Source organism: Zingiber officinale, chromosome 3A (assembly GCF_018446385.1).
Source record: "Zingiber officinale cultivar Zhangliang chromosome 3A, Zo_v1.1, whole genome shotgun sequence".
NCBI lineage: Eukaryota > Viridiplantae > Streptophyta > Magnoliopsida > Zingiberales > Zingiberaceae > Zingiber > Zingiber officinale.
The window spans coordinates 74,848,937-74,864,938 of record NC_055990.1 but is presented as its reverse complement, the minus strand read 5'-3'; the positions used below and the strand labels follow the sequence as shown (position 1 = coordinate 74,864,938).

Here is a 16,002-nt window from a genome sequence, read left to right as displayed (position 1 = left end):
ATTCAGTAGACCTACAAGAACAAGTTCTTCGAGCTCTATGTTTATAGGTTTTGGGCTAGGTATCACAATAACTTTCACTGAGCTTAAGCTCTAATTAACACAGTTTATATACTCCTATAGGAAGAATTGTCTACAAAGTAAAAGCTTGGCAACAGTACAGTATATATTATATAGCATGTACAAAGTAAAAGCTTGTGTAATTAAAAAACCAACCTCTCTAGTTATTATCTGTTTCTGGTGATGAGGAGGATCTACACCTATCTTCTTCCGCAGGTGATGGAACTTGTTGTTGCATAATATTTGCAAACATAGCTGCCATCTACAAAAATAAATAAATTTGCTATTAATGTACTTAACAATACAAATAATTTTAAACAATTATTTTTTAGTGAGAAATGTTATTACTTGTGCCGGTAATAATTCGGGTCCACGAGAGCCCCCAACACTTCCCGACATCATACTTAACATTACTCGTGCAAAATTTTGGATCTGATCATTATCTTGCATTTGTTTTTTCATCAGCTCTATTTCTGTTTGTCGTTGTGCTTCTCGCAACTCCATATCTTTAATTTTCTCTCTCATTTCGTTAAATTTGTCCGTCAAATCTGAATTTGAGTGATAATCTTGCCAATACATTGAGCTACGTTTACATTGCTCTGGGAAAACTTGGCTAGGTAGCGCACCAGCTCCTAAACATCGTACCCGACCAGAATGCTCAGGTCCAAAAACCTCACTATATAAAGAATATAATTAAAGTCGAATCATATGTAACAACTTTTACAAAAATAAAATGAAATTATAAGTAAATTGTTACCGAAATGCCTCCTCATGGACTTCCAATGGTTGTGTTCCTTCAGGTTTATCTTGGAGGAGACGATCTACAGCCTCTTTAAGTAAATTCTAACAAGAAAATAATTTGTTACTATAAATAAAAAATATATAAAAGTTAACTTAAAAAGTAAAATTTTATTACCTCAATTCGTATTGCCTCATCGTCAATAGCGGCACCTCCTTTCTTTCTACTTCTCCGACTTAATTGTTGTATTTCAATACGACTTGGTTTTCTACCATTCTCTTGAGACTAACAAGATAAGAAATCCACATTTAACACAAAATATTAATAGAATAAATTATTCTATATGTGCAACAACTTATATTACTAATTTACACATTTCATCAAAAACTATCTAATATAAATTACATTGCTTGTAATCAATGTTTAGAATCTCATAAAACCTTGAAACTTCAACGATAAGAGCATTAAATTGTAAAACAATAAATGAACATTGAGAAACTAATTATAAAGAAGAAAAGAAAAAATTTGATTCTTACAAATTTATATTCCAATGACGGAATATTAGTGCGTCCCTGTGCATGAGTCCCTTTCTTTTTGTTTGCATTTTCTCTATTGATTTTTGAAGTTTTCTGGCACAAAAATTTATAATGAAATTATAACATTTATAAACTTATGTCCAAAATAATTCATACTAGTAGTACCTCAGTAGACTTCCAATAGTTACATAAAACTTCCCAAGTTTGAGGTGTCAATCCATGAGGAATGGCTTGTATTGCAACAAGCTCTTCTAGTGAAGTATTTGAATCATAAGATGTAGCTTTCACTTCAGTCCTCCACCGTCTCCATGCGGCCCCCATCATTTGCATTATAACTCTTCTATGGTGATTGGGAATATAGAAACGTGCCTATAAACATAAAATGAAATATGTTCATGCTTTTAATTTAAAATTGAAGCTAAACTCTTGTAAACTTACGGTAACAAGTTTCCATGCATCATTCAGGCGATTTGCCGGCATTTTTCTCCAATCTAAAAAATGTAGGGGCAACACAAGTCCATTCCGTGCAATAGTCCCAATAAAATTTGCAAGCGTCGGTTGTAAATCACCGTAAGGTTGTCCCCTTTCATTGAATTCAACAACGAGCACATGATCAGGATGTAATGCATGAATATCTCTCATGATAGTCTTGCCACGTTTTCTTTGCTGACTTTGGGATGAAGACATGACCTCATTTTCAACTGAAAAAAGTAATTTGCACTTAGTGTTGCAAAAATAATTTACTGTTCATATCCAAAAATATTTTTCACCTTGTTCATTAACCTCCTCAGTTTGTATCTCCAATGGTGAATGGGATGTTGTATATTGTGATTCATTTCCATCATCAACTCCTCTGTTACTTGATTCTTCTCTCCTAGATCGTCTTTGGCTATTTTGGATTAGCTTTCGCATTCTTTTGTTTTCCATTTTTGAAAGTTACCTACATAACACAATATAGAAATATAAGTGAACATCCATCATCAATATAGTCAAATAGATTACAAATGGATCAATAGGGAGGTATAATGCATGGTTGGTGGCCAATAAGATTGACTATATAGAGCCTTTCATTGAATTACAAAAGAATAATGTTAGCATTCTTCTCAATCGGCCTTATTGTTTCTGATGTTCTCAAAAAAAAATTTCTGATTGTCTCTTGCAGGTGCTGGAAGGCCTCCTGCAGGTGCTCAAAAGAAGAAGCATACAAAATTGATAATTGGAATTGTAATAGGCAAGTAAAAAAGTTGGCTCAAAATTAGTGTCTTGCAAATGCCACCAAAACCAGAATTCTCTTGAATCTTCATTTAAAAGTTATGAATGTTATTAGAACACAATGTTTAGCTGCCAAGTTTCTATGTAAGTTGTGGTCAAAACATTTTCTTTGCACTTTGTATACCAGAGTAAACATTTGTCTTGCACTTGCTAACTGATCATTAGTAATCCTAATTTGTGTAGTGAGATTATAATAAAATCTTAAAATGAATGGCAATATATAACTAACCCACGATTGGAAATTGATAACTGCAGGTTTGGTTAAATATCATCAGTGAATACTTGAAGTTCAAGTGGGATGAGCCAATAAGACTTTGTTATTATAATAAACTTGTAATTAACATAACTCACAATCTAGTATAACATGATTGAAATTAATACATCAAAATTGACAAACTCTTTATCAAGAAAAAAATTAGAGAGAAAGGACACAGCAGCGGACACAGCAGCAGCGATGAACACAGGACACAGCAGATAGGAATTAGGAAGACACAAGTAACAATAGGTTTACTTATATGCATCAGGAAATCACAGGCTCTTGTAAGACACATTAAGCAAGACCTAAAAGCCTTAATAGCAGATAGGAATCAGAAATAGGTCGGCGACGATAGCTAGGTCAAATAGTGTCAAGAGGAGGTTATGCTAGCTACGTACCTAGGAGGAGACGGAGGTTCCCCTTGCTGTGTAATTGGAAGGAGGAGGCGGAGATCAGAGGCTCGTCGTCAGTGATGGGATGAATCCGATCGACGAAACAGAACATAGCAGCGGGCACAGGAGCGGGCACAGCAGCGGCGATGAACACTTTGGCAGAATCGCGTGGTAGGAAATAGCGGGAGTAAGAAGAGGGGAGGGAGATACAGAGCAGCGAGCGTGAGAAGAGGGAGGGAGATACACGGACACTGGCAGAATCGGGAGGTAGGAATTTAGGAAAATAGCGGGAGTGAGAAGAGGGAGGGAGATATAGCGGGAACGTGAAATTTTGGGTAATTTTGGGTGGTATTTGAGTGAGGGAAATTAATATAAAGTTTTATTTTTATTTTATTAAAATTAATATTTTAAATATAATTAAATAAAAATAATGACAATTTAACTGATTAATCTATTTTAGGTTAAAATTTGATGTGGTACGGTAACACAATTTCCTTGACACTATTCTTTTCTTTTTAAATAAAAATGTAATAATAACACTAATAATGTCTAATAACAAATAAATTGATAAAAATATGAATTATCATAAAAAATAAAAAATTGTAATTATCAATTTTGGGTGTTGTTTGAGTGAGGAAAATTAGTATAAAGTCTTATTTTTATTATATTAAAATTAATATATTATTTAATTAATATTTTAAATAAAATTAAAAAAAATAATAACAATTAAAATGGTTAATCAATTTTAGGTTAAAATTTGATGCGGTACGGCAATACAATCTTCTTGGCACTTATTTTTTTCTTTTTAAATAAAAATGTAATAATAACACTAATAATGTGTAATAACAAATAAATTGATAAAAATATGAATTATCATGAAAAATAAAAATTATATTTATCATTTTTAATAAAATTAAACAAAAAGAATAATAATAACAATAAAAAAAATAGAAGGACGCTATCGCATGTAACTAACAAAATAATCCAAACTTATTTCCTATGATTTTAATATGAATTGTAACTAGGTTAGATTTGATACAATGCAATACATTTTCAATAACTAATGACAATCCAAATTAAGAAGACATGTAAGATTTAACCTTATGCCCTGCTTATATTGTAAAAAAAAAATTTAATGTAAACTAAGTGACATTTTATAAGAGAACCAAAAGTAATCCGTAATGTAACGACCCAATTTTCCTCATTAGGAGTTCTAAAAGTGCTTTAAAATATTTAGAAATACTTTAGAAAAATTCTAGATATTTTTAGGAATTTATAGAGTATTTTTATGCAATTTTTTGGAATTCGTTTGTTATTTTTACCAAACGCAAGAAGTTTAAAAAAAATAATAAAATAAAAAGTGTTAAGGTCGGGTTTTGAACCCAAGATCTCGGACCAAACTAGACTCTAACCAAAGTCAACCAACCAACCGAGCTAAGCAAGTTTTGTTAAATATATATGGAGCGATATATATTTAAGTAGTAGTTAAGAAAAGTAAAATAATAGGAAATAAAAGGGTTGCAGCTGGGATTCGAACCCACGAGTTGGGCTTTAAGAAGAACGCAGCCCACCAAGTGATCCAGCCGTCGATTTTGTTTGGAAAAGGTAAGAAAATTTATTTAACAAGTTAACAGAATATGGAGATTATAAAAGAGGAGAACTTAAGGCTTAATTTTCCCGTGACCTAAACCTAATCCTTTTCCCTCCCGATCCCTTCCTCTCTCGCGCGACAAAGGCAGCTCGGGGAGAAACAAGCCGCAGCTAGGGCACGATTCCGGCGGGTGGCTAACTCGGGGTGGTTCTTCACCGTCGTGATCCTTTCGTCGAGGAGGGTCGGTGAGCACAAGAGAGGTCAGAAATCTCAAGTTGCCCGAACCCTAGAAGCACTAGAAGGTTCCTCCTTCGACTGTGAGTCAAGGAAACGAAGGTAAGTCGCTACTCACCTGCAGTAGGATAGTTCCGAGATTTCATCTTGTGGTGTTTCCTGGATTTTCGTGTGTTAGTGCATGATCTTGTTTTGTGTCGAGTTTATGCTTTGCTGGAAACAATCCAGAATCTGTAGATGACCTAGTTACATTTCGTTTGGATTTTGTTCCTTCTTGATTTCAAGATATGTGGTAAAGTTGTTGCTTAAGCTTTCTGCCGTGAATTCTTGCAGAATAGTTAGGAAAGGGTTTTTTGTTTGTTTTGTTTTAAGTCTTCAGCAAGCTTAATTTGGTTGGTTTTGTGCTATGTATGAGATAGGAACAGCCTAGTCGAAGCTTAGAACAACCCCTCTTGGAGCTTGTAGCAAACCCGGATTTGATTCTATGATCTGTAGTTGAAGCTTTTGATGTGTGCTAGCTTAAGTTTTGATGGCTTTGTATTTGTTCTGGAGTTGGATTAGTGAAGTGTTGCTAGGATTTTTGGGTGTCAACGGCCCTGTGCTACCATTCATTTGACATCAACTTGAGAAGAATTGTGAGAGTTAGAATTTGGACTATTTAAGGAAATCTCTTTTTCCTTCCATTGTCTCCTTAGGATGGTCAAATTGCGCATGCACTGTTAGTGAGTCCGAATAGATCACGTGAAGGATTTAAGAGAAGAACTATGCATGGTTAGTTGTGCTTAAGCTAAAGTTTAAATCATATAGCAGAAATTAGTTTGTAGTAGTGTAGATTTTTCAATGGGTAGTAGAGCAGATTTTTGTTATGTAGCATGCAGATTTTCGTTAGTTATAATATGCAAAATCATTCGTTTAAGTATTCACTCTTAGTATGTTCAAGTGTAAATCTCAGATTTGCTTTCCTTGTTCTAATTATGACGTAGCAAGCTTAAGGAATTCAGATGTGGTTTCCTTTATTTAATTTTGTTGTAGCATACTTGAAGAAGTCAGATTTGTTTTCCATGCTTTGGATTTTCCGTACAGCTAGTGTATTTTGTTTTCTTTGCTTTGGATTTCATTATACAGCAGTGGAATAGCTAGAGATTATTGGGTAGCATGCATTCTTTGCTCTCTTTCTTTTATCTCTGTTGTAGCAAGATTTAAGATTTTAATTCCAACAAGTTTTAGATGTAGTTTAAGCTTATATGATATGCAGATTTTCTAGTTTTCATTGGCTATTTTTAACAAGTATGAACAGCCATGTATTCTAGTGGAAAAATAAGAGTTCTATTAAATTCTTTTAGAAGTATTAACAAGTATAAGACAGATAAAGAAAAGAAAGAAAAAGGCCAAGGCCTTAAGTAGATCCCAAAGTCAAGACTTTAGGGATTTTGGCACACAAGGTGCTTATTAAAATGCCGAGGCATTATATAGAAGTATTAAAAGATAACAAGTATTTTACTTTTATCAGTGGCACTGTACTGGACTTTCAGTAGTCCTTGGGCTGGGCTCCCATAGTCGGTCCCTAGGTTTAGATAACCTAGTATGCAGGACTCTCAGTAGTCCTTGGGCTGGGCTCCCATAGTTGGTCCCTAGGTTTAGATAACCTAGTATGCAGGACTCTCAGTAGTCCTTGGGCTGGGCTCCCATAGTCGGTCCCTAGGTTTAGATAACCTAGCAAATCCTACTAGATTCGGGACCAGCTATCTCGGGTCTAGTTAGGGATGCGCGCATAGTAAGTACAGTTGCCGGGCCCAAGAAGAAGTTGATTATTATTTTGAAGTATTATAAGTATAAGTTTTGAACAAGTAAAGCAAGTTTTACATAAGTATAAAGTATTTAAAGAATAAGTCTTTAAACAAGTGAAATAAGATTCAGAAGGTGTTTAGAATTCAGTAAGTTTGGTTCCTTATTCTACCATGTTTATCTAGTAGATGAGTAGTTTTCATGTTTACCTATTAGATGAGCAGCATGATTAGCTATTAGAATTACATAAGTAGATTCCTTAGCTTTCTTTACTATCAGTTTGACATGAGCAGTTTTGTTTATGCTTTATTTCCTCTTAGAGCATATAGTTTTTAGTTCTTTTCGTATACATGCACATTCGTGTTTTTGTGAGTTAGATAGCGCTTACTAAGCAAATTTTGCTTATAGACTACACTTCCTCTTACTGCAGATAAAGGAAAAGAAAAGATTTAGCAAGGAAAGCGACAAGGTGGCGCGGATGGTGTGTGATGCCAGGACTATGGAGAGACCTGGGAAGTTTTGAGTTTTCATGTTTAGTGGATAGAAATAGTTGAGTTGTACCTTATGGTTTATGTCTTTTTAGATTGTATTTTCATTCCACATTGTTAGTTTAGTTTTATTCATTTGTTATTGCTAGAATAGTTTATTTTCTTTAGTTGTTGTGTCTTATAAACTGCGTGGTTGTTTGATAAATGTTCCAGTCGCCTGTGACTGTGAATATTATGTTATGTATCAATGATTATGGTCACCGGTACAGGGGAGACTCTGCCGAAATTTTTCGGTAGGGTTTCTTCGAGGATTTTAATTATACTGGTTAAGTAGAGTTAGTAGATAAGTAACGGTCATTCTTAGAGAGTAGTAGTAGTAAGAAGGGTGGTCGTTACACGTAAGTCCCAAGTAATGATCCATGTCCGACACATCAACGAAAGGGACATGCAACTCGGATTTGGAAAACCTTGAAAAAAGTAAGATTTTCCTTGATTCCGGAGTTAACCAATTTTTTTTTTACCAAAATACCCCTAAATGAGTAGTTGTTCTGATGATCACTAGATATAGGGATAACAACGCACAGTGTAGTCTGGGTGAGATACCTATGTCACCCTACAGCTAAGTCAAGGGTAATTTCATGCATAAAAAGTGAGATAAGTATATTTTATCAAAGTTGAATGGTTTCTACATTGATCCTCTATCAAACTTGTAATTGGCCCAGATCAAGTAATATCTGTTGAAATGCATAATGCAACACACACTCAGTGCTTTATCCATCCACATTGTCACGTGACTACATACTCTGCCTTTAATATTATATTTTCACCACTTAGGTTTCTTTGGTCAATGATATAGTAATTCAAGAAATAGTATCTAAAAATCAGACCTGAGGATCCTAAGTAGGCATACACCCATGATAATGATGTTTTCTAAGCTCCAAGATTTCAGATTTTGCAACTTCTGACTCCCAGATTTTTCTTTTAGCAAAAGCATCTTCAACAGCTTCAACATTTGCATTTGAATGAAAACCGACAATGAAAAAGTGTTCATTGCAGAAAATTAATGATTATGCCACGATGCAGCATGGCAGAAAATGCTCATTGCAGCATCTTCAAGTGCTGATTTGTGGATCTCATCATGGCAGAAAATTAATGATTATGCCACGATGCATTAGCAGGATTAGCAGGATTATGTAGTTTCAGTGGGATGCGTTAGCAGGATTATATGCCAATCTGCTTACTATTAGGTTTGGTTTGCTCTTGATTTCAGAAATCAGATTAAAACTATCTGATCTTAACAGTATCAAAATGCTGTAAACTAATTGGTGTTGTGTAGAGATGTTGAGATTTTCATGGTTTAAAGCATGCAATTTCAGTGGATGTAATTTCTGCATTTTCTGTTGCTGAAGCTACTTATTTCAGGAGACGGTGTGAAAGAAATCAGAATTTAGAATTGAGCTTCATATAATGTTTGGAATTCATTAATTGCATAGTTTAGTTCTTGCACACATTCCTCCAAATTGGCACACAAAGGCAACTGTTAAACAAACTGCAAGTGAGCCAACTGCACAGATTATAGTTCAGTCCAAAATCTATAACTTTAATAGCTGGATTTTGCAGAGTTCTGAATTTTTCAAAAAGGAAAAAAAATCTGAAATTATAAAGAAAATTATAAAAACCAGATTCAGAATCACTTGGATTTTGAATTTTAGTTGTTGCTGATCAAAAACACTTGGATTTTATAAAAAATTATAAAAAAAACTCTTACATTAAATTAAGTATAAAGAAAATTGCTTCTTTATGGCTAACGTGTTTCACCAAATGCAGATCAAAAAACTCTATGCAATTGCAGATGAACAAATGAGCATATGCAAATGCTATGGGGATGTATTTCATAATATTTGAGAAATCAGAAACCTAATGTAAAAATATTAAAGTACTTTAAAACATCACAAATCTGGTTTCATTTCAGAAATTAGAAACCAGATTCAGAATTTAGATTTGGCACATAACCTCACTACTGCACGTTGCCAAATGCCAATTGTTAGGAAGGCATCCCACTAATTTCTGAAATGCATTATCTAATAAAGTCACTAATTAGACAATGTGCTATGTTCTGAAACTGAATCATGGCTTCATCAGCACTTCATTAGAGTTCTTGTTATATTAACTCCTAGCTTGGCTAGCTGTAAACTCATAGTATCTTGAACTGCCATTAGAAACCTTCGTGAATCAAGTCCCTACATGTGCAGAATTAGTGGGAATGTACTAATCTCTTCTAATGGGTCTTAATGCAGTTAGTTGGATGAAAAAAGTTTAGTGGGATTTATTAGCAAAATTATGTGCCAAATGCAGTTTTAGAAAAGGAATGCAGTTTCAAAAATCAAATATTTGTCAACAGGAATCAGATTATGTGCCAAATGCAGATATGCAGGAATTTTTTAGGCTTGAGTCAGATTATGTTCTGTTGCTGAATTTGTTTCTTAAGTTCAGATATGCAGGAATTTTTCAGGCTTGAGTCTGAATCTGCACTCTGTTTGAAGAAATGAATTGGTCAATGATATGGTCAATGAATGTATCCACAAGAACTAGCTGCTGGATTGCGCTACGAATTCTGTTTGCAGATTTTTAATTAGTAGATGTAAACTTATCTGAAATCCTTATTTCCTTATTATCATCTGGTGTTCTGTTAAAAAAAGTGAAGGAAAAAGAATCATAGAATCTGTTACTGAATTATGTGATCAAGGATGTTGTTGAAACCCTTCATGACTTAAACTGATATTTCCTTGAATTATCAATTTTGAAACTGAAGATCAGAAATCAAGCTTGAGTTCCAGAAACAAAACTGCACTTTGAATCCTACATTCTAATTTCTGATCTTAAACTCAACACTACATGATCCAAACTTAAATTCCTTTAAGTGTCATTTTCTGAAACTCAAAGCTGATTCTGCAATGCAAAAGGAGGAAGAGTATATTTCTGATTGAGAAAAAAAATCTAAGTAGTAGTCAAATCCTCATTGTCATTTTCTGAAACTGTAAAAGCTGAACTAAGGAATTCAAATTCTGCATTTTTATGTTGCTGAAGCTACTGATTCCAAGAGACGGTGTGAAAGAAATCATAATTCAGAATTTAGAATTGAGCTTCATATAATGTTTGGAATTCATTAATTGCATAGTTTAGTTTTTGCACACATTCCTCCAAATTGGCACAAGGTAACTCAACAGTAGCAACATTTTGTAAACATGCTTCTCAATTCCTGAATTGCAATTTCTCAAAAACCACATTCAGAAATCAGAATTCAAGTTCCAATTCCTGCATTCATCTTCCTAAAATGTCACTATTGAAATAAAACCCAGCAGAATACCTTCACTTCAATTTCAGAATTTTGATTTCCAGGTGATTATAGCTTAGTTCATGGAGAGTGGAGCTCAGCAAATAATCTCATTTAGCACTGAAATAACAGGACAATAATGTCTAGTTGCTGCTGATAAGTAACAATTCTTGGTGATTATAGCTTGTTCGTTTTTTACGTAACAATTCCTGTTGATAGAGCTTTAGAATTCTAAAGATAGTTTCATCATAATGAACGACAATACAAAAATCAACTAAAGCTTTCATCATCTGTTTCATTGTTCACAACTGGAAGAACATCAACTATTGAGCCCTCTACATCAGTTCTAATTAATTCAACATCTACTCTATTTACATCACCTAAAATCGATTCCATATTAGAAAAATTATTATGAATAAAATGCATCATATCCATATCATCTTCATTGCCCATGTTGTATGTATCTCTTGGTGTGTGACGAATGGCACAATACCAATCCTCCTCCTTTGGATCACGAACATAATAAACCATTTGAGCTTGCGTAGCCAAAATAAAAGGTTCATGTTCCTCACGTTCTCCTGTATGTATCAAGTGTGAAAAATTTAGCATTGAAAATCCAAATGGATCAATTTTGAAACTTGTAGCAATGTTAACCCAATCGCATTGAAAAAGAACAATTCGTCCACGACCACCATAATCAAGTGAGATGATATCAGTTAGTCGACCATAATAGATTGACTCATGATCATCATTATCATGCATCGCCTGCACCATAACTCCGCTATTCTGCACCTTTTTGTTTTTTTCAGATTCCAAAGTGCGAAATGCAAACCCATTTATGTTGAACCCATGATAACTAAATGCTACTGGATTTGGACCACGCGAAAGCACCCTAAGATCTAAGTCATCGATTCGTTCATTTACTCGATCAACCTGTAAGGTACACATATAATTTTTTACAGTAAAAAAATTAACAAGTATATTTATTAAAAATTTATAATATCAAATAAATCACATATATTACTTACTCGTCTTGCAAACCATTCTGGAAATTGCATTCTAACCATGTCATCCAACTGAGAATTACTTGGGTGTTGGCCATATCTATGTCTTCTCTTCAGTTCATTTTTTATTTCACTGTTCAATATCAACATTAATATATAATTAGAAAAAATGATTGATCATAAAATAATAAAACATTATGCAAAAAAAAATAAAAAATAGTAATACTTACTCACGATATGGTTGCAACACTGCACAATTAGAGAGAATATATCTATGAGCTTGAGTCAGAGTTTTGTCATCCAAGGTAACTACTTGAAGCCCTTTTGTTGGTCGCCCTATATGTGGAAACATCGGTAGTGTGGGAAACTCATCATTTGGTGTCTCTTTATGTCGTGTTCTAGGATTGTTTAATGAGCTGTTACCATCTACATAACGAGAACAGAACACAACGCATTCATCTGCTAAATATGCCTTTGCAATGTTGGCCTCTGGTCGTGCTTTATTTCTAACAAAATTTTTAAGTTTCCCTAGATATCTTTCTATTGGGTACATCCATCGATAATGTACAGGCCCAGCAATTCTTGCTTCATACGCTAAATGTACCACCAAATGAACCATTATTGTGAAAAAAGATGGTGGAAATATTCTCTCTAATTGACATAAAACCAAAATAACTCCTTCTTCAGCCTTCTGTAATTCTTCTTCTTGTAGGGTCTTTGCACACACTGTTCTAAAATATTCACACAAAATAATAAGTGGAGCAGTTACCTTTTTTGACAACACGCGACGAAGAGCAATTGGAAGGAATTGTTCCATCATAATATGACAATCATGGCTTTTCAAGCCCATAATCCTACAACGTCCAACATCCACACACTTTGAGATATCAGATGATATACCATCAGGAACACGAATATCTTTTAATACAGAATAAAATATCTTTTTTTCATCTTTAGACATAGAGTAACATGCAGGTGGCAAATACTCTCTACCATCTGATTGTGCCCGAGGCCATAATTGTTTCATAATACCCAAATTCTTTAAATCTCTACGTGCTACGTAATTATCTTTGCTCTTGTTGGCATCATCTAAAAGTGTTCCAACAATGTTGTCGCAAACATTTTTTTCAATATGCATAGGGTCCAAATTATGTCGGATCAAATTAAATTCCCAGTATGGAAGGCTAAAAAATATGCTTTGTTTTCTCCACATTTGTTCAATTGATCCTGTTTTTATTCTCACATTTGGTTTTGATGCATTACTCTTACCAAAAATCACATTCTTGTTTAAGGTCATTCGTAGAACATCAGATCCCAACAATGGTGCCAAATCTAACTCACGTAGCTCTGGTTTGCCATAACTTGGCATTGTTCGCATTTCTGAATCTGGTGGTAGAAAATGACGATGCCCTCTGAATGACCACTTTTTGCCATGTTTTAGGTACACTGCATCTGTATTATCAGCACAAGTTGGGCATGCATTCTTGGCATATGTATTCCATCCAGACAAACAACCCAAACCAGGAAAATCACTAACTGTCCAAAGTAATGCAGCCCGCAGTTGAAACATTTTTTTATCACAAGCATCAAATGTGGCAATTCCATTTTCCCATAAATCTTTCAATTCAGTCAATAGGGGGCGCAAATATACATCAATATCATTGCCAAGTGCTTTTGGACCAGGAATATGGGTGGATAAAATAATAGAATAAGGCTTCATGCATTCCCAAGGCGGCAAATTATAAGGCATCAGGATAATAGGCCAAGTACTATGTGAAGTGCTTTGATTTTTAAATAGATTAAACCCATCAGCGGCGAGTCCCAAGCGTACGTTTCTAGGATCAGACGCAAATTCATAATGACGTTCATCAAATTCCTTCCATGCTCGAGAATCAGTTGGATGCCTTAGATTTCCATCTGAAACACGTTTTTTGAAATGCCACTGCATATTTTCAGACATCTTAGATGACATGAATAACCGTTGCAATCTTGGTTTCAATGGAAAATACCAAAAGACTTTGGCTGGAATTTTAACCTCAAGACATTTTTTTCCACCTTTATACGATCTCCTTGATGATTTCTGCAAATTTTTCCATCTGGGAAGGTTACACACTTTGCAAGCCTGTTCATTCTCATTTTCTCCCCAATAAATCATGCAATCATTTGGACAAGCATGTATTTTTTCATAATGAAGTCCTAAACTAGAAATTAATTTCTTTGCTTCATAAAACGACTTAGGCACTTGAGCTTCAGATGGAAGTACTCGACGAAGGAAGTCCAACAATGCTGTAAATGACTTATCACTCCATTTTCCATTCACTTTCAGTTGAAATAACTCAACAAGGAATGACAGTTTAGAAAACTCTGTGCATCCGGTATATAGCTGTTGTTTCCCTTCCTCAATTAGTCGATAGAAATCTTTAACATTAGACTCCATCGGTGTATGACTTGTTGATGCTCCAATGTAATTTTCATTACTTGTAGATCCTTCATGAATTCCAAATGCATCATGCAACATTTCTTGTACCATCGGTTCATGGCTAGTTACTTCAGAAACTTGTTGCACTGAATAATGAAGTTCTTTGTTATCATGATCTTGTACAATTAGTTTTTCTCCATGAAAATTCCAAATGCGATAATCTTGTAAGATACCATTTATCATCAGATGTTCGTGTACTGTCTCACGATCATGACTCAATGAATTTATCCATTTGCAACAAGGACATGGTCTCGTGACATCTGGAGCCGCATCACCAAATGCATAACGTAAAAAATATAGGATTCCCACCCGATACTCAAGACTGCCACGTGGCGCAGCCATCCATTGCTTCTGCATAATTTGATGCTGTTCAATAATTTATAAAAGTTAAAACATTGAAGCAAGATTTATCAAAATTAAAGAAACTTCGTAGATAAAATTTCAAAGAGCTCAATAAACATATATATACAATTCCTAAATATAAAAATGAAGCTTAGCATCATAGACACGCTGTAAGCAAACTACAATAATAAAATTGAAAGATAATACGGATAACTTGCAGAAAAAGACAAATTAAATTAAGAGATTCATTGGAAAAATTTACAAATCTACCGGCCAACACAAATAAAAACATAATCGATTATAATTTTTATCACCATTAACATATAAAAACATTGTCAGCATACGGAAACTAAACCAAGAAATTACCTCGAGAAACAAAAATCAAAGACGATTTATGATGTTGATGTCGAAGGATGATAATAGGGTGCAATTAATGTGATGTGTCGCTAGAATAGAGAGGATCGCTGGAACATAGATGGTCGATAGAAAAGAGAAGGTCGCTGGAACAAAGAGGGTCGCCGAAATAGAAAGGTTTGATGGAATTGTGAAAATAATATGAGATGCGAGCATGTTTTTTTATTAATCTCGTAGGTACCCTTTAGAAGCGGTCGTAAGTAACCTTTAGAAGCGGTTTCGAACCGCTCCTAAAAGAAACTTATAGGAACGGTTCTAATAACCGATTCTATATGTGTCAAATAGCAACGGTTTATCAACCGCTTCAAAAAAACTCAATTGAAGCGGTTTTAAGAGCGGTTAAACTTGACCGATTCTATTGGGTCTGCTTTTACAAGCGCTTTATCAACCCCTGCTAATATTGCGGTTCTAATGTCCAATTTTTTTGTAGTGTTTGCACGAGGCTCCCGAGCGGCTTAGGTATGAAATGTCTTGGCTCCTTTCTCTTGAGTCTAAATTATTTGCTTTTTTTCTTTTGCAGCCAAAATCATGATGCGAGTGTAAGACCGTTATGGTCGGCTAGAAAAGGGGGGGGGGGTTGAATAGCCCTGTAAAAATAAAACACAACCCTTCCCAACTTTTCAAACTAACACTTGCATATAAAATAGAAAAGAAATAAACAAAATCAGAAAAGTAAAAGGCACACGAGATTTACTTGGTTACAACCGGGGAGGTTGTTAATCCAAGGAAAATGATCGCACTACTATCTCCTTCAGGCAGAGAATCCTCTTTTACAGCAATGTAGGCACAGAAAGAAAGAAGTTAATCTAAACAGTGGAAGCGCACAAGCGTTGTTACAATTTCTGAACTGATTGAAAAGCTTCTGGACCAAGGCTATATTTATAGCCTTGGTCGGGGCGCCTGGAAGAGTTCTGGGCGCCCTGGTGGGGATAAAACATTATCCCCAACATTCAGATCGAGTCAAACCTCGATCTGGTCAAAAACCAGACTCCGGGCGCCCGAAATGGTTCCGAGCGCCCGGATGGTCCGGGCTCTCGGCTCCGGTTCAGCTCATCTTTGGTCTAGGTCTTCTACTCCAG

General features: G+C 34.8%; 1 long non-coding RNA gene across 1 annotated transcript; it reads right to left on the bottom strand.

The window, feature by feature from the left end:
* Positions 1–972: 972 nt before the first annotated feature.
* LOC122053841 lies at positions 973–1,550 on the bottom strand. Its single transcript, XR_006132394.1, has 3 exons — positions 1,498–1,550; positions 1,333–1,425; positions 973–1,081 (listed from the first exon to the last, which is right to left on the bottom strand). It is a non-coding gene; the product is annotated as an uncharacterized LOC122053841 (long non-coding RNA).
* Positions 1,551–16,002: the final 14,452 nt, after the last annotated feature.